The sequence below is a fragment of the Dama dama genome, chromosome 23, assembly GCF_033118175.1.
Source record: "Dama dama isolate Ldn47 chromosome 23, ASM3311817v1, whole genome shotgun sequence".
Taxonomy (NCBI): Eukaryota; Metazoa; Chordata; class Mammalia; order Artiodactyla; family Cervidae; genus Dama; species Dama dama.
In genome coordinates, this window is record NC_083703.1 from 44,369,539 (window position 1) to 44,386,123 (window position 16,585).

The window sequence follows — 16,585 nt, forward strand, 5'->3', positions numbered from 1 at the left end:
CCTCGGGCAAAATAATGCTTTTTAAAGGAAGCCCTGCATTTCTGGTGTGTTGAAGATTTGTGCTGACGATGACCAAGGCTTTTAGAACCATGAAGTAAGCAGATCCTCCACAGACAAACCGACTATTGGTAATTATGTCTCTATTCTTTTGAGGTCAAATGACAGTCGATCCTTTTAAATTTGTATTTATCTGTACATCTCAGTAAAAAGTCTATGATGATGAAAAAAGAATAACAACATGAGTGACGGTCAAGAGCATTATGCTAAGTGAGACACAGCCTTAAAACTGTTGCAGATTCTCAGGCCAAAAAGAACTGTGATCTGTTTGCTGTGATTATCAATTATGCTGTCTTTTTTTTTTTCCTTTCGGATGAACCTTCCAAGTTGTATTAGGTGTCAACGAAATATTAGTCACAACCTCAAAGTAGAGAGTTATTTTATTTGGTGGGAATATTTAGGACCCCAAGCCGGGGAGACAGCATCTCAGTAGCTCTGAGAAAACTGCTTCAAGGAGGCAGGAGGGGGAGTCAGGCTGTATACAAGTTTGCAACAAAGGGAGCAGTCATTCTGAACATCAAAGATCAGATATCAAGTTAAGGAACTTAGTGTTCTAGGTATGGGAAAATGCCAGCCTTTGGACTCACTGAATCCATTCCTTTCATTGCACTTCGGCTGTCTGGGGCCAAATTCTGTTTCCTTGTTCACCTTAAGAAGTGGCAGCTGTGGCAGATGGCTGATTCGTGCATTCCCCAGCTTCTCAGCAGTCACTGTGCGGGATGGAGGCATCTGCTGGATCCCACTTTGGTGAGCCCTCATTCACATTTGAAGGCCAGAAATCCCTGTTGGCTGTGACATTTTTTGTTTATTGATATGTCAGGAGATATTTTCGTTCCACATAGGACACTTTTGAGAAGCTGCAGGAAGGTTTTCAGTATCACTGTTAATTACAGGTCAGGCACCACTTCAGGAATGTGGTTTGAAAATGAGCCCTTAACCAAGTGATGCCATCATTCTGGTGATGCACCAAAGAGGCTTTGGTTTATCGCTTTGGTAACAATTCAGTTAATGTACTCTTACTCGCAATTAAAGGATGCTGTTTTAGACTAGCTATTTGTAGATGGACGCAGAGAAATTCCCTGAGCTGTGGGTACTTCCCCACAGGATCAGGTGGGGACAAACTCTCCGTAGCTGCTAATAACTTTTATTCCATCCATCTTTTCCTGGTGCTATTAGCACAAATCCGTGTCCCCAAGGCACAGTGAGGCCAAATACATGGAAACATCACAGTCTGGAACAAAAAAGGGGTTACTGCAGGGCCTTGCGAGGAGATGAGTGGCTCCTGCCCTAAAAAGCCCTGTGCTCCCTGAAGGGTTTCCACAAAGCACTTTTAAAAGCCCAATGAGGGAGAGGGTGCCTCAGGGTTTGAGATCAGCTCTGTGCACAGTTCTCTGATTGACTGATGGTGAGAGAGCAGGGTGGTGTCACCAGGGTTAATATTGTCAGTCCTTAGGCTCCAGGAGGCCTGGGGCTGTGTGCTCATGGTCATCAAGCAGTTGTTCAGTCGCTCAGTCGTGTCCAACTCTTTGCGACCCCATGGACTGCCGGTTTCCCTGTCCATCACTTTCTCCCAGAGCTTGCTCAAACTCATGTCCATTGAGTCAGTGATGCCATCCAATCATCTCATCCTCTGTCACCCCCTTCTCCTCCTGCCCTCAATCTTTCCCAGCTTCAGGGTCTTTTCCAGTGAGTCAGCTCTTCACATCAGGTGGCCAAAGTATTGGAACATCAGCTTCAGCATCAGTCCTTCCATTGAAAATTCAGGGTTGATTTCCTTTAGGATTGACTAGTTTGATCTCCTTGCAATCCAAGGAACTCTGAAGCGTCTTCTCCAGCACCACGATTTGAAAGCATCAGTTCTTCAGTGCTCAACTTTCTTTACGGTCCAACTCTCACATCTGTACATGACTACAGCAAAAACCATAGCTTTGACTAGACAGACCTTTGTCAGCAAGCAGTTAACATTTTTCATTTGGTGGAAGGTATTCACATCTGTAAAACAGCTCAGGAAATGTGCATCAGATACCGTTATCTATTCATTAGGTACTTTTCAGAGAGGAGCTAAAGCAGAGGATATGGGGAAGGCCTGTTCCGGGATGGTCCATGGAGTCTTGCTTGGTTTCAGTTCCCCTTTTCCCAAACCTTCACAGCCCTTCCTCTCCAACCTCCCCCTCTCTCCATATAACCTTTAACATATCCATAATTTACGAGACCAACTGAGATAGGATTATAACCTCCCTCAAGCTGACAACTTGAGGCACAGAGAGGCCAGGCTAATTACCCAAAGTCACAGAGCCCATGAATGATGGAGCTGGGGTGGGTTTGAAATATCTGACTCCAGAATCTGGGCACTCGTCTGTAGATGACACGACAGTATTACCCCACCAGATCTGACCTGCCTTTTCACTTGTTACCTCACCCCCGGGGACATGCAAGAACTTCTGTTAGTTTCCCCTTACTGAGAAAAAAAAAGTCACGGGGTCTCAATTTTTGTCTCCAAAAGCTGACCAGCCCACCTCTGCAGTCCAGCCAACCTGGTTTTCTCACTCTCTCTCACACTTTTTGTGGACATTTTGGAGTCTAGCTTAGGTTCGAATTATTCCCTTATCTTGAGTTTTCTCTTCCCTGTTGGCTTAATTACATTATCACTTTTCTTCAGAATTTAATGAAGGCTCTGCATTTCCTCTATTAGATTCTCTTTTATTCTTCTCTTCACCTAAAGCCGTATCTTCTGAAATCTTAAGAGAACATCATGTCTGTACATTTCATTTTGCCATTTTATCACTAAGACCGCAGGGAATCAAATAAGAGCTTTATCGGTTGTCATCTACTAGCAAAAACACAATGCTGTGCGTGTTAGGATGACAAAGCTGCATAAAACAGGGTTTTTTACAGTGAAATTATTGGGTTGGCCCCAAAGTTTATCCGAATTTTCCATAACATCTTAGGGAAACATCTTAAAAAACACTTTATTATAGAGACTTCCCTGGTAGTCCAGTGGTTAAGACTCTGCACTTCCATTGCAGAGGGCATGGGTTCAAACCCTGGTTGGGGAACTAAGATTCCATATGTTGTGTGGTGTGGCCCCCCGAAAATGGGTATTGTAATTCAGATAAGATAAAATTAGTGCAGAAATTTAGCTTTAAAAGAAACCCACCCCCCAACAAAAAAAGAAAAGAAAAAGAAACACCAAAAAAGAATAAAATGTGAGGTGTAGGATTTTTCTCTTCAACCTGTAGTTCAGGGATAGATTATATATGTTCATGTATACCTAAAAGTTTAGGTATTAGTTTGAATACCTAAAAGTTAAGAAATATGTGATATACAATATGCAAAAAATCTAAAGTGTGAACTTATAGTAAAATGGGTCTTTAGTATAAATAAACTTTATGAAGTTTATATAAACTTTAGAATAGTTTATTCTATTAGAATATTATAATGTAATAATAAACTATTGACAAAAAAACACTTTTATGAAACTCATTCCTCAATTTTAATACACAATCCAATTATCAGTAATAATGGAGAAAACCTTGATATTTCTCGTAACTTAAAAAAATATATAGTCCTTCCTTTTAGACCTACAGCCTGAACTCTAAGAGTTAGCTATTTTTAACATTATAAAATGCTGTTTTAATTAAGGGCTGCATACTGGATATTTCTTGTCCAGAGAGTTTACACAGGAAAGGACCCTTCCCCACTCCTCCAGTCTTCCACCACGCTACACACATCATGTCTTTTCATTTAAAACAAATATTTCAAGCAAGGTAATAATATTGGAACAGAGGAGAGTCTATTTTGACTCCATGCTGGATCTGTTTCTTTGAGTTTAAAACTTATTCTTCTGTCACTTTTGTTAGTATAATCATACACAACGTTGTTGTTATTGTTCAGTCATTAAGTCATTTCTGATTCTTTGCAACCCCACGGACTGCAGCAAGCCAGGCTTCCCTGTCTTACACTATCTCCCAGAGCTTGCTCAAACTCATGTCCATTGAGTTGATGATGCCATCCAACTATCTCATCCTGTCACCTCTTTCTCCTGCCCTCAATCTTTCTCAGCATCACGGTCTTTTCCAGTGTGTTGCCTCTTCACATCAGGTGGCCAAAGAATTGGAGCTTCAGCTTCAGCATCAGTCCTTCCATTGAAAATTCAGGGTTGATTTCCTTTAGAATTTCCTGGTTTGATCTCCTTGCAGTCCAAGGGACTCTCAAGAATCTTCTCCAACACTGCAGTTCAAAAGCATCAATTCTTCAGTGCTCAGCCTTCTTTATGGTCCAACTCTCGCATCCATACATGACTATTGGGAAAACCATAGCTTTGACCATATAGACCTTTGTTATAGATAGTAAGACATAATAGTTAACTATAAGAGGCTTACATGTAGTTAAGAAGTCAGACTGTATGTACTTACATCCAATAATAATACTGAAATGTTATGAAAATGCTAAATGCATGGCACAGATGTTAACCGAGAGTAACTGGGGCTGTCTATAATTAAAAATTCAGGAAGCTTGTGGAATTCTTGGCATATGATAAACTCTCAGTAGTAATCATTAAAGTTACTAATATAGTTAAAGCTATGGTTTTTGCAGTAATCATGTATGGATGTGAGAGTTGGACCATAAAGAAGGCTGAGCGCCAAAGAATTGATGCTTTCAAATTGTATTGGAGAAGACTCTTGAGAGTTCCTTGGACAGCAAGGAAAACAAACCAGTTAATCCTAAAGGAAACCAACCCTAAAATATTTATTGAAAGGACTGATGCCGAAGCTGAAGCTCCAATACTTTGGCCACCTGATGTGAAGAGCTGACTCACTGGAAAAGACCCTGATGCTGGGAAAGACTGAGGGCAAGAGGAGAAAGGGGCGACAGAGGATGAGATGGTTAGATAGCATCACTGGCTCAATAGACATAAGTTTGAGCAAACTCCAGAAGATAATGAAGGACGGGGGGCCTGGTGTGCTGCCATTCATGGGGTCACAGAGAGTCATATATGACTCAGTGACTGAACAAGTAAAAAAAGATTATGAAGTGTGTGTAATTTTCTCGGTAGACTTACACTGCGAGAAAGAAACAATAGGTAGAAACATCAGAAAGAAGATTTTTCTGGTGCTATTGTTGCTGCAATTAAGACAAGAGAATAGGAAAACTTCCCATTAGTAAAATGGAAACAAAGGCAGAGGATTCAAGGATTTTGTTTACAATGGCTGTGGATTATGTGTATTTGGCAAAAAAAAAAAAAAAGGAACACGAGAAGAGGAAGGAGGATATGGAAAGGACGGGGCTCCTGTGTTAGCTGAGGTCTCTGTGGCTGCGTCACCACTAGCAACAGTAACCATAGTGCCGCAGTGTGGGTCAGAGGTCAGGTTGAGGATGGAGGCTTTGAGCAGCACCTTGTGGTCCCAGAGGCCTCCTGGTTTCAGCCGGGTGGGTTAAACCTCATAGCACACCCGTCTTGATGGGGTGCTGTGCAACGGGGCCCCACATGTGCAGCTCTTCCTGTTTCCATGGTTCCTGCGGGTTTATTTCCTCTCTGAACACGCCTCGCTCGTTATGAATGTGGAGATCACGTTCCTGACATGAATGTGAATTCTTGGAAGTAAAGGTAAGCCACTTTAAAGTCAAGGTGAACCAGTCTGACATTGGCCCAAGGCCCGAAGCCAAGGTACCCTCACTGGTGCTGGGAGAGGGACTTGAAACTGTGCTTGACATTCACATAATGAGCTAGAAATGTCAATTGCTGCTCGAAGTAAACATTTATTTTCCAGAGTAAATGTTACAGCCCCTGCTTTTTATGACCCCGTGTCATTTGAGCACTTGTCTAAAAGGGTTGAAATACAGCTTGAAGTAGCTTTCATTCCTAAACACAATCCACACACACAAATTTGTGTTTAACTACAAAACTATTTACTCCACCAGCTCATTGTAATCATCAAAACAGAGAACAGCACACATTTCCTTCATTATTAAAATAAAAACCAGGCACTTCTCTCTGCTTTAGGTTCCTTTTGAATACTAATGTATAAAAGCCCCAATTAAATTAATCTTGGCTGTCACAGTCACACTTGGCAAATGAATCATAAAATAGTCTCCTCTTCATATGACAAGTTGTCCTTGATAGCAAATTAAAATCTTAATAAGGGTTTCTGAAATGCACATGCATATATACATGACTAATCTCTTTTATTGGAGGGCAGTGTCGGAATACAGAGTGTTTTTCTTTGTTTGTTTTTTTTTCCCCTTTTCAAATGGTGAGTTTTAAAGAACATCTTCCAGATCTCTTTGTCTGGTGGTTTCAATGTATATATACCCTTGAATGCTTTTAACTTGCCTACAAAATAAATGTTTTGGAAATTTTACCAGAGCTGCTGGATAATGATCTTTTTAATCACATAAAATTATTTATTAACTATTTAGTTAAATGATAAAAATATCAATGATATGAGTCTTTCTACCTCTTAGCTTTCCTCAACAGCAGTATTCTCTCAGGGCTGTGATTTCACATATCAACTGAAAAAAAAATGCACAACTTGAAAGTTGTGAGACGTTTTATTTGGGGCAAAATGAGGACTACAGTCTGGGAGACAGTACCTCAGGTAGCTCAGAGAGACTGATCCGAAGAAGCAGTGGAGGGACATCGATATGTAAGATTTTGGTGAAGAGGGAGCTCAATGCAAGCAAGCCCTTACTTTACAAGAGGTTTTCTGCTAGTCACAAGGAGCTGATGTCACCATTAAGGGATTTAGTGATTTTCTAGATATGAATAGATACAAAGATTGGGATCATGAAAGCAGTCCCTCAAAATATCTAACTGAAGACCTGTTCCACCAGTTTCCCTCGAGCACAAAGTACCTCACTCTCCACCCTGAAATCCCTTCTGGGGGTGTTGAAAGTTGGCAGCTGCAGCAACACAGGGTTCAATCTCCAGAGATGGATAAAAAACGCCCTTGTTGTTATTCACTCAGTGACAGATGCTCTTGGCAAGTGCCAATTTGTAGTTGACAGACATGAAGAAATCAGAGACCAATTACAGGGGCAGATTCCCGCTAGCTGTCCAAATCTGGAGATGCAGTTGTCAAGATGGGGAGACGTTGGTAGAAAGACACTGGGAAACAAGCAGAGACATATAGCTTCAACTCTGATATGTGAAGAGCTTGAAAGTTGTCATTAGCATTCCCAGATCAGGAAAAAAAATGAACTAACTGAAAAAAAAAAAAAAAAAATGATGAAGTCTCAGGTGTAGGTACCACTCCAAACTCTGGAGAAAAAGGTGAACTTGAAGAACGAGAGCCCAGACCTGCTTATCTGGAATAGAATTCTCTGGAACCGTAAACTGGTAGCAGTACTTAAATTTTATTTTTGTTGAATTTCTGGAAGCAGAGGGTGGACTAGCTTGAGAATGAGAAGTTGACAGAGACCACGGAAAAGGGCTTTTCCTCCAGGAGCTCTGTGAAGAGCCAAGGAAGAACCCCTTGTGGCTCTGGTGGGGGGAAGGATGTTTGAGAAAGACACTCAAGTGTTCTCAAAAACAGAATCCTGTTCTGTGGGGAGCAGATTGTTCCAGGGCCTTTTCCCCCTTGGGGGAAGCCAGCTGCCCTGACTCCAGCCCCCTCTAGACTTCCAGAAGCTGAGCAGCACGTGTAAAGGTCACAGCCCATGGACACAAGCCCAGCAAGAGACTAGGGTTTAACCAGAATGTAACAGAGCACATCCCTGCCCCCACACTCCCATAAGGGGGTTCCCAAATGGTAGCAGTAGATTGTAGGGAGCTCAGACTCTATCTAAGGAAGAATTCTAGGGGAGCCACAAAGACAGCAGGGGAAACGAAACCGACAGAAGTAGAGGACTTTGAAGTCCCCGGCATGTACAGCTGCTGTTGTAGCCACGCGTTCCGGGAAACAAACTCACTCAGAAGGACAATGCAGATAGTGGAGTGCAGCTTATTAAATCGGCGGGCCCAAGGCAGAGTCTCCTCTTAGCCAAGGACCCCAACCGGCATTTGTGAAAATCTTTTATACCCCATGTGTACGTGTCTGAACCCACCACCCCAAATTCCCTGAGACTTACATAAACTAAGGAAGGGTAAATACAATCCCAATAACCCCAATCACTCATGTGCCAGGTGCTCAAACAGTTAAACAATTAGCCAATAATCAATAAGCATGAGGTTACACTCCGACAGGTACAGAAAAATTTATGGCCTGCCTGGAGGAAGGGGTGATTAGTGTATGTATTCTTTTAGGCGAGGAGTAACCTGGATATGATTGTTAGAAAAACGCCGCGGGAGGAAAAAAGCCGCCTCTAAGGACCGGTGGTAAAGGCCTTTATTGAGCGGTCGCTCCCAGGCAGAACTCCCGGGGGCGGGTGAGTGAGGAAACAAAGGGAGTCTGCGAGGTATGAGGGGTGGGGAGGGGTATTATAGCCAGGGCCAGCGTCCGAGCCAGGTCTTTTCATATAAGGAAGAAAGCGCGGGCTACAGCGCGGTCAGTGTCCGAGGGCTCCGGGTTGGTACCTGATTGGACCAGGCTGCAGGGGGTCGGTCCCCGGAAGTTTAGCCAGCCTCTGGAATTTGCCTTGCGGCACTTTTCCGGGGCATGCCCCGACCTTTCAATGATCTTCAAGGTTCCCCTGTCCAGAGGGGGTCTTATCCTTCTGTTGTCGTTTCCATAGACACTAAACACAGAGTTCAGAGTCCATTGGAGAGGTGGTCGAGCATGATCAGCATGAACAAGGCCTAAGGTGGAGTCCAGGCCCTATGAATTCCTTCTTCACTACAACAAATGACCCGCACCCCGTGGGGAAGATCTCTTTAGCTTGATTCCTATTACACAGCACATCATGTCTGGCTTTCAATTAAAAAAAAAACAAACACTGTGTGCTAAAAGGAAGGAAAATTACAGTCTGGAAAGACAAAATGAGCATCAGAGATATACTTAGCTATGGGACAGATTCTGGAATGCTTTGAAATCACTATGATTAAGCTCTAATGGAAAAGGTAGACAGCACACAAGAAGGAATGAATGATGCAAGCAGAGAGGTGGAACTATCTGATGGGCTCGTGATTAGATTAGACACAGACAGGGAAAGAATCACTGAGCTTGAAGGTATGTCAGCTGAAACGTTCTGAATTAAAATGCAAAGAGGAAAAAAGAAAAAAATAAGGATGGGCGGGAAGGAGGAAGTGAAGGAGGAAACAAAACAGGCTCTGTCTTGAAAGCAGGACTCCATCTTGGGCTGGACTGTGGACTTTGAGCTATATGCCCAGTATCTATGGAAACGACCTACCTACTGGAAAACCGGCCTGGAAGGAAGAGCCCCAGGGCTCCATCCCCTAAAAGAATACCCTAATTATCTGTGGAACCAAATAGAATCATACATGCTATTATGCTTATTGGGGTATGACCACAGGCCTATTGATAACTGTGCACTAACTACCTAGGCTTAAGGCATATGAATCGAGGGTTAACTTTGATTGTATCGTTCTTTTTCCTTTGTTTAGATTAGTTTCAGGGAATTTGGGGAGGTGGGTTTGGGCACGTACACTTAGGGTTTATAAGGATTTCACAAAAAGCTGGTCAGTGTCCTTGGGTAAGAGGAAACTCTGCCTAGGGCCTGTCCGTGTAATAAACTGCACTCCACTATCTGCATTGTCCTTCTGAGTGAGTTCGTTTCCTGGAAAGCGTGGCTACAACAAAAGGACCACAGAAGCTAGGATCCGGGTAATTTAAGTCCAGCTCAGAGAGGCATTTTTAAAATGTTTTTTAAAAATATTTTTATTGATTTTAAATTAGAGGATAACTTCTTTACAAAGTTGTGCTGGTTTCTGCTTTACAGTGATGTGAATCAGCCGTAAATATATATATATATATATATATATATATATATATCCTCTCTCTCGGGCCTCCCTCCTCTCCATCCCACCCCTCTAGGTCTTCACAGAATGCTGGGCTGGCCTCCTTGGTATACAGCATCTCCAAAGAGGCATATTTTAACTGAAGTTTCCATCAGACATTGCGCTCTCCCAATGCCACATCTTCCCTGCACACCGTCTCAATCCTGTCCTGCGGGCCTTGGTGGGAACATTAGGTGCTAGCAAGCATGAGGTGCAGTACTCCTTGGGCTTCTCTGTTTCCTGGCACTGGCATCCCAACTTTGAATCCGTGCATGCGAGATGGCCAAGCAGTGCTCCAGTAATTATAACAACCACATTACTGCCTGTGCATCTGACACAACTAAAAGCAGGCTGAAAATTGTTCTCAGACCCATTTTTCTACATTTCAGTATTACAGTGTCTTTATAGATTTTTAGATAAAACCTCATTCAACTATGGACTTTATAGATGGGAAGTGTACAATGCTTTCAAAGTTGCCTGTGTTTCTAAAAATAAATATGATAGTTTTCAAGCTCAGGTTTTGATTTACATAAATTAATGCCTTATATTTTTCCATAATACTTCCTGATGAAATTGCATTTGGTACTTGATGACGAAGCTTACTTGAAGAGTCATGAATCCAGTTCCACAATTATTGAATTTCTAAATGGAACAGTTGGCAGCTCTTTCTTAGCGTTGATGATATTTGGGTGATCCTAAATCAATCAGGGTATAAATACAAATCTATAAAAAATAGATGTGTGACTATCATTTTATATCAAATAATGTTTGGTTTAGTTGAAACACTGAAATACTAGATGGCCTTTGCTGAGGGGCAAAATATACTGTAGGGTTTGCGGTCATCAATTCTGGAATAAATTTCCTAGGTTGAGATCCATCCTGTCTCTATGTCGTAGAGGCTCTGTGACTTTGGGGATATAACAGCCACTATATTCCTCAGTATTTAAATATGCAAAATTGAGATTAAAATACCTCCCTTGTTTAGGTCTCATGTGAGTAAAGGCATTACTACACACAAGTCACTCCCAAAGTGACTAAATAAGTGGTTAATGAGTATTTGCTGTTATTTTATTTTAGTTTATTTTTATTTGCTGTTATTTTAAAACTTTCTTTGGTACTAAAAATTAAACTGCCCAGAGACTCCCTACTAATGTCAAAGCCAACTGAAGATAAACTATTTGTAGTCCTGAAAAACACGTTAATGTTTGACTAAATGGTAATTTACTTGCCACCTGATGATACAGAATTTGATCCATATGGTCAATACGTCCTTCCATAATTGAAGACAGAGAACATCAAAAAGAACCATATTTTCCTAAGCCTGGTGTAAGGATGGATACTTCTTGCTTCAAATGGACTCTACCTGAGGTTCTTTTTGTTTTAAAAGATAATATATTTAAGAGTAGTTTCAGTTTTGCAACTAAATTGAGAAGAAGATAGAGATTTCCCATATACCCTCAGCCCCACAAATGCATAGACCCCACCATCAACATCGCTGCTGCTGTAATCGTCCTTTTCATTTTACTTCTTTTAAAACCAAGGATGAACCTACTTTTCTTTTTTTAATGTACTAAGGAAAGACAAAACAAAATTAAAGTCCACTCAGGCGTCACCGACTCGATGGACATGAGTTTGAGTAAGCTCCAGGAGTTGGTGATGGACAGAGAGGCCTGGCGTGATTCAGTCCCTGGGGTCGCGAGGAGTCGGACACGACTGAGCTACTGAACTGAACTGAAAGTGCATCCAATGCCCCTGTAACGCACGTAGCTCCTCTTCTCACTTTCTTTTGTGCTCTTGAACGTTCTCAGTGGAAAAACATCCTTTATCAAAAGCAAAAATCTTAACATTTGGGAGCGGGCCGCGAGAACTTTGTTTACAAAGAATTTGTTTTACTTCCCGCTTCCTGTAGATGGAGCTAAATCCTCAAGTATGTGTTCTGTGTTTGCACATCTAAATTCCTGGGAAGGAAGTCTTTGGAAGACAATGTTGTCTGAAGATTCTTCATCGCTTTTACTGGAAGTAGTGCTACAATGTGCAAATTCAGTGCTAAAAAAAACCAAAAAACAAACAAACAAAAAAAAAAACGCATTTTTGAAACACAAGCCCTGTGCCTCCTTCCTCTTTGCAGGGAGCCTGTCTTAAATAGCAATGGCCAGACCTTTCCCTCCAAGGAGCAAGTGTCTTTTAATTTTATGGCTGCAGTCACCGTCGGCAGTGATTTTGGAGCCTCCCAAAATAAAATCTGTCACAGTTTTCATTTTTTCCCCCATCATTATAGTAGCTTGTTGCTACTGTTTTATATTTCTGTGTTTTGTGAAAAATTAAACTGCCCATTATGCATTGTCCTTTCCTACGGGTGTTTCCTGTGTCCTGGTCGCCTCACTTGCTCTGTGTGGTTGAATGACCATATATAACAAGTTATGGTGACCTCTTAGTATTTCAATCAGTTAATAAACATTGCATATCTGGGGACAGAGAGATGTACTTGATTACTTTCTCACATGGTTTCAAAAGGATGTGAGAATACAATGTGTCAGACCAACAGGAAACTTTAAAAAGGAAACAGAAAAAAATGTTTTAAAGGATCTGATTGTGTCCATACCAAGTTCACAGCCCTGTATTTGTTCATTGATTCCAAAACCAGGAAGAGAAACTTTATACCTTAAAAGGAAAAGAAAAACCTGCATAATATTTAAAGGATTTTAAATATCATTATTAAGATAGAAAACTTTGTGATTAAATGCATTTTCCCATGTCTTGGATGTTTTTTAATTTACCCAACAGGTCATTGAGTACAGTTTATTTCTTGAAATAAGAAAAAAGAACCCTTCGAAAAGTTTGAGAGATGTTTTAGTACTTTTTTCCTTTTAGTGCCCAGATTTGTAGCTAGGCTAAGTCAGAGGCAGAATAAAAAATGAACCAATGCTTTTAATTGTAACCTAAAATGCTATCTTGAACTTAAGACATTGTAATTATTTTGAATTTCAGGAAAATGCTGACAGAAAATTAAAAGCTACACAAGAATGGTAAGGTTTTTAACATGTAGCAAGGTAAATTTCATGCTCCACATTTTAAAGCTACCTGTTAAAGACTTTACCACTCTTGTGTACCTTTTAATTCTCTGAAGCTAGGACATTTTCAATAATCAAACATATTTTCTTTAGGAGATTAATATGTGAATTTGCAGGTTGGGTTAATTTCACTAATTATCTGAGTTTAAAATTTATGTCTCAAATAATTCTCAAAATACTGGCTTACTCAATTTCATATATTTGTTAGCATTCAGAAGTATCATTTACTATAGTTTTCAGGGTTTAGAGGATTACAGAGAAGAAATGATACTAAAGAGGTGAATTTCAAAATTAGTGGTTCTCAAAACAATATCCAGGTTTATTTCTTTAAAAAATGATATAACTTTTCTCAAAGTTACATTTACTATTATACAAGCTATCTCTTGTTTTGATTTATTAGGAGGATATTAAAGGCATTTTCTTTTTTATGCAGTTTTCTTAAGACTCCATTAAAACAAATGGCTTTCCGGTCTGTGCCACTTTCCAAGTCAGATACTGGTTTAATATTGATTTGCAGAAGGGACTCCATTACAAAAACCTTTTGTAATTGTCCAAATTCCCTGTGTTTAGGAAGCTTTTGAGACATCCAGGAATAAGCAGTTTCTGTAATGGTGAGAGAGAATTGTATGGTGCAGAAAATAAAGGCTTGTCTGTTGACTCAGGCTTGTGTATGAGTTAGTATATAATTTACTAATTAAAAAAGATGTTAACTTTGAGTTGTATTATTGCTTTCTAGATTAAAAAGAAAACAAACTGCCAGCAACTCTAGTTCTATTTTTCCCTGTGAGAACACTGTCAACCCACTGTGGAACTGAATTCCATAGGATAAAGAAATTTAAGTTGATTTTATGTGCCATAAAGTTTATGGAAAGATTCTTCACAGGTAAACATTATACTAGATTCTGAAACATTGAAAGCATGCCAACTGACAGAGATTTGTAAAGATAATTGAACATGTTATCTTTGCATAGGTAGCAATAGTATATTTACATTTTAAAATGGGTGCCAGAAACTAGGGGTGGAGGGTGGTGGAAGAAATGGGGAGATACTGGTCAAAGGGTAAAAAAATTCCAGTTAAAAGATGGGTGAGTTCTGGATCCAGTATACAGCATGGTGATTGTAGTTACTTATACTGTGTGGTGTACTTGAAAGTTGCTAAGAGAGTAAATTTTAAATGTTCTCCTCTCACACATACACAATGGTAACTATGTGATGTGATGGAGGTGTTCCTTGTTGATAAGGTGGTCATTTTGCGACAACATTCAAGTGTATCAAGTCATCACATTGTACACCTTAGACTTGTACAGTGTTATAGCTCAATTATATCTCCTTAAAGCTGGAAAAAGAGAAGAATAATTTGAATATATACTTTCTCACAGGTTAGGTGTTTTCCAGTTGGTCATGTTCAAGTCTGTTGTTTCCAGTTCTCCCCTGGCTTAAGGCCCTCTGTAAGCAAAGGGTAATAACTGAGTTAGGGTAATGGGTTTCCAGGGTCGTCTTGCCTGTTACCTTATTTAATAAGGTTTGGCTTGTGCAGTCACTAGTTGGATTCAATTATGTCTCTTCCTGACATTTTCATTCATTTGATTGCCCAGACCTAATATGTCAGGGAAGACAAGGTCTGGGGCCAGGACTATTTCCCTTTGAAAGCATCAGTGCTGATCAGATTTAAATGTTTGCTTCCCCCCTCTCCTGCTACCAATCCTACCACCTTGGCCATATCTAAGTCAACCAAGTATTCTCCCAGAAAATTTTTTTAAAAGGTTTCTTGATATGGGCCATTTTAAAAGTCTTAATTGAATTTGCTATGATATTGTTTTGTTTTGTTTTGTTTAATGTTTTGGGTTTTTGGCTATGAGGCATGCGGGAGCTTAGCTTCCTGACTGGGGATAGAACCAGCACCTCTTGCACTGGAAGGCCAAGTCCCAACCACTGGACCACCAGGGAAGTCCCTCTTACCCGTAAAATTTGTGAAAGCCCCCAAATAATTAAGAAAGGCACATGTTCAAACCTACTGACTCATCTGTAAATGGTTCAGTTAGAAAAGCGTCTTTTATTCATTCAGGAAGCATGGAAGGCAGTTCTAGCAAGGAAGCCACCTTGATCCTAAGGGGCCCCTAGATGCATTTCTCTCTTCTCTTCATCTAGGTTCTATAGCTGTCAACGGAAAACTGTCACCTGCTACAACAGTAAACAACGGATGTTACAGCCATCAAGCCACTGCACACTCCAGCGGGGCACCCTGAGGGGACTCAGGAGGAGAAAGCTCCAGACACCTGCCCCAGATGGCTGAGGGGCACATCAAAGGAGTGACTTCTGTGAGCCCAGACTCTTGCATCTTCCTGTACACAGAAAAGCACAAAATTCCTTATCTTGGGATTTCCGGTTTTCTTTACTTAACAGTAATCCCTTGATGTTCTAACTACCTGAAATTTGTTGCAAAAACTCTTATGTGTCCTGGCTCCTCCCTTACCTCTTTGGCGCTGTTCCTTAGGGTAGTTGTCCCCAGCCTTTTGGGTCCCAGCGACTGATTGTGTGGAAGACAATTTTTCCATGGCCTGGGGGCTGGGGGGGGTGGTTTCAGGATGATTCAGGTGCATTATATTATGTGTGCGAGTGTGCTACGTTGATTTAGTTGTGTCCAACTCTTTGCAACCCCATGGACTGTAGCCCACCAGGCTCCTCTGTCCATGGGATTCTAAGGCAAGGCTCCTGGAGTGGGTTGTCATGCCCTCCTCCAGGGGATTTTCCCGACCCAGGGATTGAACCCGCATCTCCTTCACTGTAGGCAATTCTTTACCACTAGCGCCACCTGGAAAGCCTACATGTATCATGCACTTAATTTCTGTTATCACATCAGCTCCATCTCAGATCATCAGGCATTAGATCCCAGATGTTGAGGACCCCTGCCTTAGAGCTATCTGAAAGGCTGCTTCTGGGGCTTAAGTCCTCAGCTTTGCTTGCTAAATAAAACAGGTATCTCAACTTTTAGGCCATGTATTTTTTTTTTTTTTTTCGGTTGACATAGACTTCCTGCAATGTGCCCACTGTGCCCAGGCAGGGGGCTAGTGGGAGAATGAAGGAAAAAATAAAGCGGATCACAGGGCCCAATCGTGCAGCCAATCCAAATTGCATAACCCGACAGATACTCACTGTTTTACAGGCATATGAAACAATAAGCCTGCATTTCCTGAGTAGGTCCTACCTCATCTGTGTTGTGATTAAATCACAGACTGTCATGGATCTGAGAGTTCAGGGCAGTGAGGCTGGTGTTCAGTGGAAGCCCCTGAGTCTTTCAGCAGAGCTCTGCCATGGATGTCGGTCATGGCACCAGCTCCTTATGAACTAAACTAAATGTGGACTTCATTTTAAAACAGTCTTAAAAAAATAATAATAATAAAAAAAATAAAACAGTCTTGTTTTGCACGTCATGCTCTTTTAGTCCCATCTTATCTATCAGTGGTTCCAGTAATTAGCTGCCTGCTCACTTCCAAGCATTGCAATATGATTATACAACATTTATAAAATTTGGAACCCATCCTGTCCTCCACTCAAAGTGAGA

The 16,585-nt window shown here is 41.0% G+C and overlaps 1 long non-coding RNA gene and 1 other non-coding gene across 3 annotated transcripts; both read left to right on the forward strand.

Moving 5' to 3' along the window:
• The first annotated feature begins 267 nt into the window (after window positions 1–267).
• LOC133044817 (uncharacterized) lies at window positions 268–16,373 on the forward strand. Of its 2 annotated transcripts, none has more exons than XR_009690067.1 (3): window positions 268–804; window positions 13,760–13,906; window positions 15,172–16,373. It is a non-coding gene; the product is annotated as an uncharacterized LOC133044817 (long non-coding RNA). The 2 variants fall into 2 exon arrangements; XR_009690066.1 differs by lacking the exon at window positions 268–804 and adding an exon at window positions 5,265–5,665.
• On the forward strand, window positions 3,041–3,113 carry TRNAG-UCC (transfer RNA glycine (anticodon UCC)). The gene has a single exon. It is a non-coding gene; the product is annotated as a tRNA-Gly (tRNA).
• Window positions 16,374–16,585: the final 212 nt, after the last annotated feature.